The following is a 12,037-nucleotide window of genomic DNA, read 5'->3' on the forward strand; positions in this document are numbered from 1 at the left end:
GGTCTTCTGTTTTGGTCTTCTTCATAGATCTCAAACTACTTCTTCCTTTTTTCCAGTTTTCATTGGCAAGATGGAGTGAGGTGGGGTTGAAGAAGGTCCATTTAAAAGTTATTTTGCCTATCAGTTTTTTAAAAAAGGACATTTGGAAGATGCTTTTGACACTTGCACGTATCATTTCAGGAATACTTTTATCCTTCACCTAGTGTTTCTATCCCACCCTTTTTTTAGACATAGGCAAGAGAAGCATATCAATAAGCAGTGACGTGTTATGGAAACCAGAGAAAAGAGCATGTGAAGCTATGGCCAGCCATCTTTTTTTTTTTTTAATCTGAATAATAAAATCGAAATAAATAGAGGGATAAAACTTTTAATACAGTCATCAATGAAACAGTTTATGACCTCCTGCTTTGCATTTGTGGCAAGGTCACGTAGGTCAGTAGTTACCTTCCTGCTACTACATGATTTTCCCCAGCAAGCTCTGGAGGAGAAGGGTGGCTGTGGAGAAGATACAATGCCATGTTTAACTTTCCTTCAAAGTATCTGAATTTAAGAGAGGTTGCTGCGTTGTTTTTTTTTTTTAAGCTGCCTTAAACAGTCTTTCCTTCCTGCTCTTCTTCATTCTAATTACGTGGGATTTAAAGGTATCCAAGTAATGGCGAGATACAAGAATGAATGGAATTGTAACATCATGCCTCCTGTCTCTCAAGCACAAGCAATGACCTTCCTCCTGAGCAAGGTTATTATTTTCAGGGTGAGCAAAAATAGAGATAGATTTCATTTTCTTGCATGGGGAACCTGTCAGGCACACTGAAAGCCCCTGTACTCCTGTCACCCCTGGACTCAAGCTCTGCACACACTGCTACTCTTTATCATTTCCCCATGTTGCTGCACTTCACTCTCCTTTTTGATTTCCTTCTGTACCTACCCAAGCCCAAGGAAAGAACGACTGTGTAGGACACAGATGACATTATAGGAGGGCCAGCAGCAAGGCTGGCCTCTGCAGTACGCAGCACTTGTAGTTGTGAAGAAGCACATTCTTCTATAGCATTTTTTCCCTGGTTACCAGCCTGCCTGTCCAGTGAACACTTGGCCATCTAAGGTGACTGCGAGAGGCAGCCCCTCCACTCACCTGAGAGGCTGCATCAGCTTGCCGGGCTGGTTCCCACCAGCGCCAGGGAAGCAGAGCTGGGCTAGGGTCTCTCCTGATGAATCACTGGTGCTGGCTCAAGTGTGAGGAGAAAACAATGGGCTAAATAAGCCAGTGAGTTCAGGAGGAGAAGTGGAGTGAAAGGAGTAAAATCTGCCCTCAAGGATGTCAAATATAGAGTTAGGGTTTCACCCACATGGTGAATGAAGCAGGGGCTTCAATTCTTGCAGCCATCAATTGTACTTATGTCATTGGACCTGGTAACTTCCCTGCAGGTAGGGGATGCCAACCTCCAGACCACCTTGTTGTTTTTAATAACAATATAAGAAGGAAATCTCTTTGTGGTAGGGTTTTAGAGACAAAATGCTTAAACACAAAGACGAGTGATCAGCTCCTTGACCTCAGGCCAGTTTGCAGAGTGGAGAGTTAGGTCTATGCTTAGATCTAGTTTTGACCACTGAAAGGTATTTAATGAAGTAACTAGACTCTGCCAAGCTGAGGAAATAAGGCAGTCTCAAGGGAAGCTAATGAAGCATGAATGATGCATTGACATTGTCAACTTGGTAGAGCATCCAGAGTACTAAATTAAATGCTAACTTCCGAGGCAGAAGGGAGTGTGAAACCTGATTTCAGGGAATGCAAAACCTCATCTAATGTGGTGACTGAATTAATGACTTCATTTTACAACTAGGAAGACCTCACTGGATAACCTCATTTTATCTGAGTTTTCAAGCGCAGACACCATTCATTCAGACAAATTATTTGTAGGCACATTTGGGCAATGCTTTGCAAAAGACAAATGGATGTAGTGGATGGGTAGTTACTTGGCAGCACAGGAACTCCTGTCCCAGGGGAAGAGCTCCAGGTCCACACTGTTACAGCAGCACCTCAGAAGCAGATCAAATCTCATTGGAGCACTGAAATGTGGTTCTGCATTTAGAGTACTATGGTACATCACTAATGGTTGTTAATTATTATTAATGCTATATTTATCTGGAAGAAAGATGTGTTGATATGTACCTTCAAGAAATTTTTGCAAAAGCCAGTTGTGCTGAGTTGAGTTGCTTAAAGCTGACCTTACACGAAGTTTGTTATTTTGCAACTGGAAGCTGAGTGAAACAGACCACAACCAAGTGCCATCCTGATATTTCCAGTGTGACTCCAACTTTGAGAGGAAGAAGACTAAAACTGTGTCAAATAACAACCATGTCATCACTTTTTGACATTGTCACAAACATTAATAGCTAAACAATGTTGTATTGGGTGTACGGAACAGAACTTTTGGACTTGCAGAGAGAATAGATTGCCTAAATATGATAATTTAGTAAGATAAATTTGGATCTCAGCTAAAGGGCACTGGAATAATGTAAATGCTAATACTTCTCTCTGTGGATTTTACCTTTAAAAAGCACACATTTCTGATTTCTGTTTCCCTCTACCGGCTGAGGAATATGCATTGCCATATAGCTTCTTATTGTTCCCATCGGCTGTTCAGTCTGAAAGCTGCTATAACTAGAATGATAGTGAAGTTAAATTAAGTTTTCATTTGATAATATATTCCATCTGTTTTTTTCAAGTTTTCTTTCTAGAACCAAGCCAACTACATTGAAAAAAAAAAAAGTTTTGTTGTAGCAGCAAATACTTTACATTGTAACTTCCCTAATGCAATAATCTAGACCACAGCCCAGATGCTAATCCAGTCTTTTACTGTCCCAGTGGGAAAAATCCAGCAATATTTCAGAAACTGTGATGGAAAACTTATGAAATGGAGAACTATCTCATTTGCAGAAGAAGGTAAAGTTGCTCTGGGCTTTGAAATTGTTGCTCTTTATGCTTTTTTATATTAGAAATATCCAGGATAATGCAGCAATTTATCTCTCTGCTGCTCCAAGGTAGGATATCAAAATATATCAATGTCCTGCCTGCAACTTTCTCATTCCTGACACTCAGGTCCGTTCTGCGTCTAAGAATAAAACAGCAATGAACACCTTTATGTTTCATGACTAGCAATAGTAAAAACCTCCAGATTTCTCTTTCATGGTGATTTTAAAATTTTGAGCACACAAAGTTACATATCAGAATCAAATACGTGGTGATATTCCCTCTGGAAAAGGAAATTCTTTTAAATTCTAGAGAAATAATAATTTGTTTGCTTTGAAATGGAACTGAAGTTGAGCCCTGTGCTCTCTTGCAGAGCACACACTAGAGCAAAGAGACTAGCTAGTGCAGTTTGCCTCTGACACCCTTCTTGAACAGTCAAGGTTTGACCTCCAGGGCGGTACTTTTCCGGTTCTGTTTCCTTGATGAGAGTTTGTACCACTTGCTTTCCTCTGCCAATATGGTCAAAGATTAATAATGGTGCTGTTAGCAAGAGATAATTAGCCGTGTTTGGGTCTGGGTTTTTTGGTTTGTCTTGGTGAGGGTTTTTGCTTTCGATAATTGTTTTAAATTTGATAATTTTGCATTTTCTCATTCACTTAAGGAAAATGAGAGAAGAGCTTGAAGGGTTTTCCATTTTACATGGATGGGTAGTCCTAGATACTGTCACTTGAAATCAGCATGCTGGAAGAAGGAAGGCAGAAAAGGAAATAACTAAATAATTCAGGAAGAGAGATGGTTGGCAAGGCATAGTGAAGGCCTTATGTTATAAATTCACATATATTTTGGGCAGTTATGACTAGCCCTTTGCTGAGTAATAGGATAGGAAGGAAAACAGGGTTCATCTGGCTTTGTGGTGTTGAAAGGCAGCAGTTACACTTCTTGGAGATGTATAACCTGAAATTGAAAGACAGAATTTTCAATTATATACTTAAAACTGAGTAATTAGTCCCAAGACAAATTCATTACTTTGTATGCTTATTCTGTATTTGTTCATCTCCCACCTTTCTTTGTGCAAAATCAGAGATTTGATTTTTTGGTATAATTGCAGTAGAATTCATTTAATTGATTTAATCAGCACCCACATGGATTACACAAGGACAACACCAATCTCAAAGGTATTGAGTATTTTGGCCTCGATCTAGCAAAATCATCAAGTAGAGTCATTACTTCCAGCATGGAAACAGTTTCCCTGAAGTAAGCATGCTGCTCCTGCACATAAGGCATTTGCTGTTTTGGAGTCAGCAGCCTTCAGGAAAGAGAGCCAGAAAAGCAAATACAAGGGGGAGAGGGAGGGAAGCAAGCACAGTGATTGGGAGCACTGCATAAAACAGCAGTCACTGTGGTTTCGGGAATCAGGGAGGCCATCTACTACCAAGCAATGGCTTGATCACTCTCTAGCATATACAACTTGTTGCATGATTTTGGAAAGCATGGATTTTTTTGGCAGTTCCTGATCTACTTCCAAGAAAGCTTATTGCAAATCTGGACACTGTTGATGTCCTAGGGTACTGGAGACATCTTCCCAGGGGTGGCAGGTATGGCATGGAACCACAAACAAACCTAAGCCTGTACGGAGACGTCACTGGAGGCCAAGTGGGGCATCCTATGAAGTCTCAAATGGCAATAAACACATATGTGTAGGCAACTGAATTTCACCTCTTACTTATTGTCACAGCAGATAATGAAAACGCACCACATCCTGCTAGGTGCTTCTGGGTGCTTGGTCCATATACATATTTGCTCATTAATGTTAATTTAGGTAACAAAACCTGCAGATTATATTAAGTCTCTTTAAAGGAGGAGCTGCCTGTTTTGGTATGCTTTGAGCAAATCTGGTGGATACTCCAGAAAAAAATCAAGGAGAAAAACCTCCAGCTTTGCTGTTGACCTACTCCATGGACTTAGACAACTCTAGAAGGAAAATAATAAGGTCGACTTTCCAGGAGGAAAGAGAAGAATAAACCCAGACAACCATCTTATCAGGACTGTGGGAAGTAACATGAGATAAATGTTGAGGTGAAGACGCGTCATTGTGTAATTATCACAGAAATTAATAGGCTAGTATAAACTATATCTTCCCCTACCAAGTATCAACATTTGTCTACGAACTCAAATGGCACCTGCAGACAGAACTGTGATTACAAAGGTTTTATTTTATATCAGTAAACACATTAAAAATTTCATAGGAAAATTATATCTTTTTGTCCCTGCTGAAAATAAGGTAAAATGCATAAAATGCTTTGAGACTAGAAATATTGCTACGGGAAAATTTGCTAGGTAGACTACTTGCAGAAAGCAAGCCCTAAAAAAGTCTGACATGATTTGAAATTATTTTTCGTCCTTTGACATGATTTGAAATTATTTAAAAGTGCTGTGAAATGATTACTCAAAGCTTTTCAGCCTGGCATGACTGTAAAACACAGCTCTGTACTGGTGGAGACGAACTACTGAACCGCAAATGGAGTACAAGCATAGGCAGAAGTCGGGCTAAGGTCCTGCAGCAAACTAACAGTGGGAAAATCAAATGTGAGTTATTTGAGGTGTTGTTATTCACAAAGATAAGGATTTCTGACTGTCTAAGAGTGATGCCTCCCTACAAAGCCACAAATGAGAATGAATAGCTTCAGTGAGATCTCAGCTGGTGTAGCAGAAGAGGTTCCCATGCCACAGAGCTGAGATTTGTGGGTATCTACTTAGGTTATGAATCTGCTGGCAAGAAAGAAGAAATCACACAATCAGGGCTACAAAGGCAAAAGAAGACTTTTTCTCTCTGTTTCTAGAGTGTTTCACTGTATAACCTTTATGCTTCCCCTTCCAAAAGGAGACATGATCCAGTCTGGCTCTGTTAGTGAGCATTAAAAATAATTTGATTCTAACCTCTGCTACTGTCCTGTCTAAAAAATGAGTGACAGATTGACTGACACGTATATAGGACTTTGAACTGCAGCAATCACTACTGTACCAATGTTAACTAAAGATGAAAGTAGCAACACTGAGAAACACAGAGAAAATTGTGAATAGGCTGACGTAGGTATGAATTCTGCTGCAGATCTAGTAAGCATCCTAACAAAGGTGTACACAGCTTAGCCACAGACCAATGCACTGTTATTTGAAGGCAGTAGAATTGAAAACAATTAGCAGACACAGCCAAGCATACCCAACTCATTACAGCAATTTCAGAAAATATGCTTAAATTTGAAGGGAAAGATACACAATCACAACTCCTTCATTCTTACTTACTTTTGGGAAGGAGAAAGAGGACTGCCTTGTTGCAGTTATCATTTCCAAGCCTGGTTAAGGAAGCTCCCTCTTCTACAAAGGGTAAAGACCATGAGTGTATTTTCACACCAGAGCAATATCTTGCTGTTATGTACAATGCCTGCTCCTTCAAGAAGTGTAATCAGGATATGCTACATAAGGTAATTGATATCTCAGTCACATATTTCAGTCCAGCAATCTCTCCGGTCATCCTACCCTGAAGCAAACAAAACCATAGACTGCTGGAGCAAGCAGCTGCAGAGAAATCCATAGACAGCCGTGTGCATGCAGCAATGCTCTCCACTACAGCCTGTGCTGCGCTGCTCTGGGTTGTTTTGCTGGGATGCAGCTTGAGTGGATTTCTGCAGAATTTATCTTGTGAGATAGTTATACAATGGGAGGCCTTTTCGTGTCAAACTGTTTTAAGGAGTTCAATACTCTATTATTGTAATGTTGCTTTCATCGTTTTCCTTATCACCTCAAGTTTGTAGCAAGGTGCGGTGTCCAACAAGACCATAGAATCGTCAAGGTTGGAAGAGACCTCTAAGATCATCAAGTCCAACCTTCAACCCACCACCATGCCTCTTAAACCATGTCCCAAAGTGCTATGTCTACATGCTTTTTCAACACCCTCAGGGATGGTGACTCCACCACCTCTCTCGGCAGCCTGTTCCAATGCCTGACCACTCTTTCAGTGAAGAAATTTTTCCTAATATCCAATCTAAACCTCTCCTGGTGCCACTCAAGGCCATTTCCTCTTGTCCTATTGCTAGTAACTTTGGAGCAAAGACCAACATCCACCTGGCTACAACCTTCTTTCAGGTAGCTGTAGAGAGCCATAAGGTCTCCCCTCAGCCTCCTCTTCACCAGACTAAACAACCCCAGTTCCTTCAGGCACTCCTTGTCAGACTGTTTCTCTAGACCCTTCACCAGCTTCGTTGCTTTTCTCTGGACACATGCCAGCAACTCAATGTCTTTCTTGTAGTGAGGGGCCCAAAACTGAACACAGTACTCAAGGTGTGGCCTCATCAGTGCTGAGTACAGGGGCACAATCACTTCCCTGCGCCTGCTGGCCACACTATTCCTGATACAAGCCAGGATGCTGTTGGCCGCCTTGGCCACCTGGGCACACTGCTGGCTCATGTTCAGCCAGCTGTTGACCAACACCCCAGGTCCTTCTTCGCCAGGCAGCTTTCCAGCCACTCTCACCCAAGCCTGTAGCTTTGCATGGGGTTGTTGTGACCCAAGTGTAAGACCCAGAACTTGGCCTTGGTAAACCTCAGACAGTTAACCTTGGCTCATTGATCCAGCCTGTCCAGACCCCTCTGCAGAGCCTTCCTACCCTCAAGCAGATCAACACTCCTGCCCGATTTGGTGTCATCTGCAAACTTACTGAGTTTCAAGGAGAATGAGGGGCACTCAGTCCCCTCATCCAGGCAGTTGGTAAAGATATTAAACAAGACTGGCCCCAACGCTGAGCCCTGGGGAACACGGATTGTGACTGGCTGCCAACTGGGTTTAGCTCCGTTCACCACAATTCTCTGGGCTCAGCCATCCAGCCAGTTTTTTACCCAGCAAAGAGCACACCTGTCTAAGCCATGAGTTTCCAGCTTCTCTAGGAGGATGCTGTGGGAGACGCTGTCAAAGGCTTTGCTCAAGTCCAGCTAGACAACATTCACAGCCTTTCCCTCTTCCCTAGGTGGGTCACCAGGTCATAGAAGGAGATCAGGTTGGTCAGGCAGGACCTGCCTTTCATGAAGCCATGATGGCTGGGCCTGACCCCCTGGCTGTCCTGCACTTGCCTGGTGAGTGCACCCAAGATGAACCACTCCCAGGATGACAGGCCTGTAGGTCCTTGGATCCTCCTTCCAGCCCTTCTTGTAGATGGGTGTCACACTGGCAAGCCTCCAGTTCCCTGGGACCTCCCCTGTTAACCAGGACTGCTGATAAATGACGGAGAGTGGCTTGGCAAGCTCCTCCGCCAGCTCCCTCAGTGCTCCCGCGTGGATCCCGTCTGGCTATATGGACTTATGATTGTCCAGGTGGCTCAGCAGGTCATAAACAGCTTCTTCCTGGATTATAGCAGGGTATATTCTGCTCCCTGTCCCTGCCTTCCAGCTCAGGGATCTGAAAACCCTGGGGATAACTGGTCTGACTGCTAAAGACTGAGGCAAAGAAGGCATTTAGCACCTCAGCCTTCTCCTCATCCTCAGTAGTAATGTTCCCCTCTGCATGCAGTAGAGGATGAAGATTCTCCTTAGGTCTCCTTTTGTTGTTAATATATTTGTAAAAACATTTTTTGTTATCCCTTACAACAGTGGCCAGATTGAGTTCTAGCTGTGTTTTGCCTTTCTAGTGTTCTCTCTGTATGATCTAACAAGATCCCTGTACTCTTCTTGAGTTGCCTGCCCCTTCTTCCAGAAGTGGTAAACTCTCCTTTTTTTTCCTGAGTTCCAGCAAAGGCTCCCTGTTCAGTCAGGCCTGTTGTTTTCCCCGCTGGTTCGTCTTGTGGCACATGGGGACAGCCTGCTCCTGCACCTTTAAAACTTCCTTCTTTAGGAATGCCCAGCTTTCCTGGATTCCTTTGCCCTTCAGGACTACCTCCCAAGGGACTCTCCCATCCAGTGCCCTGAAGAGGCCAAAGTCTGCCCTAAGGAAGATGCATGCCAGAGGAATGGGACAGCAGAAAGGCAGGGAAAACCTATCTTATGAACATTGGTGGAGGGAAATCTGCCAGGAGTCTCCTGACAGAGTTTACCTTTAAAGAGATTGGAAGTGTCTGATTAGGGGGCTGGATGAGTGGATCAATATGGGAAAATCAGCAAGTAGACCCATGAGATGTAAAGGAAGAGCTGGTCAAGATGTATCCTGGGCATTGGATAGAAGGAAGGTGAGAAGCTTTTCTAACTTGCCTTTGCCTTTACTCACTCTTGCCTCCACCCTGGAAGTTCCAAACGTCCCAGAAGCAAAATGCTTATGTGGGGCCAATGGGAAAAGGAAATAGGTGGGGAGAGCCAGACTCAACATTGCTGGACCTTCAAGGGGCGGAATCTGGTGACATAAAACAGGATGAGAGAACAGTTGCACTCATGGAGGTGCACATTGCTGGGGCTGGGGACACGGAGGAAGCTGCTGAGAAACATGGAGTATGATGGTCCCGAGTGTTGCACAGAAGAAGACAGGAGAGAGACCAAGTGACTCTGAGAACCACAGCCATCTTTGTTAAGACACTATGGTTCCAGTCACTGTCCTGAGCCAACTGCAAGCCAGCACTATGCAACCCAGGGCTGCTGGTCAGTCACCAATTGTCACAGCAGCAGCAGTTGACTTTAAAGCAACATGTGGACACCAGTACCTATTTCTTAAGAAGATTTGGGGTACAGCTGTGATTTTTGTTTGCCTCCCAGGGGGCTGCTTGTACCTGCCCATGTTTCTTTTCTCCATTTAAGGGCCAGAGAGAGAAAGAAAACATATTTCCCATTTTGTTCTGCCAGTAACTGGATATATGTAAGCTTTGCTTTGTAGCAGTGTTACATTAACACATGAGGTCGCCAAGTCTAAGCAACCTGACCTTCTAAGGGAAGCAATATTTTTTAATTGTGGTTACTGGTGTGTCTCAGTCTTCATTGCAGAGCACAGCAGTGTTTTTGACTAAAGGTAAATATTGCGGCTGGGATCTGAGAAATTATGAGATCTTGGGAGCAGCTTAAAAGCTTGAACTCAAAGTCAACGGAATCAAGCAGAAAATTTTCTAGCTGATAGGCACCCACACCAGGTGTTAGGCATGCTGATTAGTTATCATCTTCAGATGTGTCCTGCCCTTTTCTCAGCTCTTGCAGAGGCTGAAGGTTAAGACTACAACAAAGTATTTAGTAGTGAATCAGTTGCTGAAATGTTGATAAATTGAGATTTCTCTATAACAAAACTCTGTCATCCCTCTAACAGGCATTGCTTTGTTATGGTAACCTTTGAGACCATGTAAGTACACTTGTACTCCTGTCTCCCATATGTCTTCTAGATGGAACAGCAACAGGGACACTCTAAGTAAAAAGGAGGAGAGGAGTATTAACTTCTTTGATGTATGTTTCCCAGGTGAGGACAGAGACAGCTCATAAGCACCTTTAATTGCTCCAAGCTAGACACAGTGAAGGCTTGTTCTTTCTGAAGTGGTCCATGCCGAGTTGTTCTTTTTTCCCTAGCAGAAAGCATTCATTGTTACTGGTACGAAAGCTCGTCTCAGAGTTCTGGCAGCTTCTGCAATGTTATCACAAGTTTTAATGTAACTGGCATTTGGTTGCATAAGGTAGAACTGTCAGAGCTACAGCAGGAACAGTGAAGTTTTTCAAGCACAGAGTTCTCTGGCAGATGGGCTCTTTTGACCTCTTTTATATAGTATAGTCTCACCTAATGGAGTTTTTCTGGCTCTAGACGGAATGGTTTAAAACATTACCAAGCTGGAGATTATGAGATGCTGTGAAGGATCATGCAAAGACTCCTATTCCATTTCAGAGTAGTATCAGGGCAAGTCATAACCTGGGCAATTTTGCAGTAAATTGGATTAGAGACGTTTGCAGGCTTTCTTAGTGAAGAAGGTGGGACCTTCGTGTTGAAAGGCTAAGGAGCACAGGTGGGGTCACTTCTTACACCTCTGCAGCTACTTCTGAAATGACTGTGTTATCACACCCCACCACATACCCTATTCAGACAATAAAGCAACGGCAAATTACACAGCAGCTCCACCAGCAGCACTCTGCACTCCCACATGAGGGGATATTGCTATGAACTCACCTTCACTGGCCACTGTGTACCACTGACTTTGCCCTTCCCAGGGGCTTCCACTATTGGAAGGGAGTTTAAAAGAATATTTAGAAATTAACTAAGTATCGGCAAATCCTTAGAAATAATGACAGGTGCCTGTCATGCTTAAGATGTAAAATGCATCTTGCCTGGCTTTTTGAAGTGCTCAAATATGAACATTTTATATTTAAAAAAAATAAAGGAAGAACATTTCATTTAGAACTGAATGTGTGGGCTATTACCAAAAACTGAGAAACAAATCACTGTAATATTGTAGTTCTCCTCAGACACAGGGAGTGTAAGCGGTATTTGAAGAAGTTAACAGATTTTCATCCAGACATATAAGGTAAGACATTTAAACAATTTTAAGCCAAACAACTGTATAGAAGTATTATTCAAAGCATTATTCAGGGAAAGTGTATCATTCCCCCCGAGGCAGCTTCTTGGAATATATTTTTATCTCCTCTGGAAGCACAAATATTGAACCTCTTTTATCATAATCAGTGGTGTTTATCATCACTTTGGTGATGAATAATCAGCTTAAATTCTGAATGATCCAGTTCTTGTGTCTGTTTCTCATACCAGTCTGACATAATTAAACCTTCAGAGTGATGGAAACATGGCATCGTGCAGTTATTGTCTCTAAAGTAATCTCTATTTACCCTGGGATATAAAATTTAAATCACATAATTTCTGACATACACAACCTCACCCAGAACATGAGACTCTGCAATCACAAGAGAGTAAACAAATCTGGTCATGATGGTTAAGCAGAGTAACCAAGCTTCCAACTTGAGCTTTGTGGCTTGTCTTCATTTCCCAAGATGATTTGAAATATAGAAAAAGGTGTCAAGTTACCATATACTGAAGAAGAAGCCCTCAAACCTCCAGGTTAAAAGAACCTACAAAATAATTCAAGCAGCCTTGTGATTCCTCTTCCAGCCTAGCCTAGCC

Source organism: Phalacrocorax aristotelis, chromosome 1 (genome assembly GCF_949628215.1).
Source record: "Phalacrocorax aristotelis chromosome 1, bGulAri2.1, whole genome shotgun sequence".
In the NCBI taxonomy this organism is placed as follows: Eukaryota; Metazoa; Chordata; class Aves; order Suliformes; family Phalacrocoracidae; genus Phalacrocorax; species Phalacrocorax aristotelis.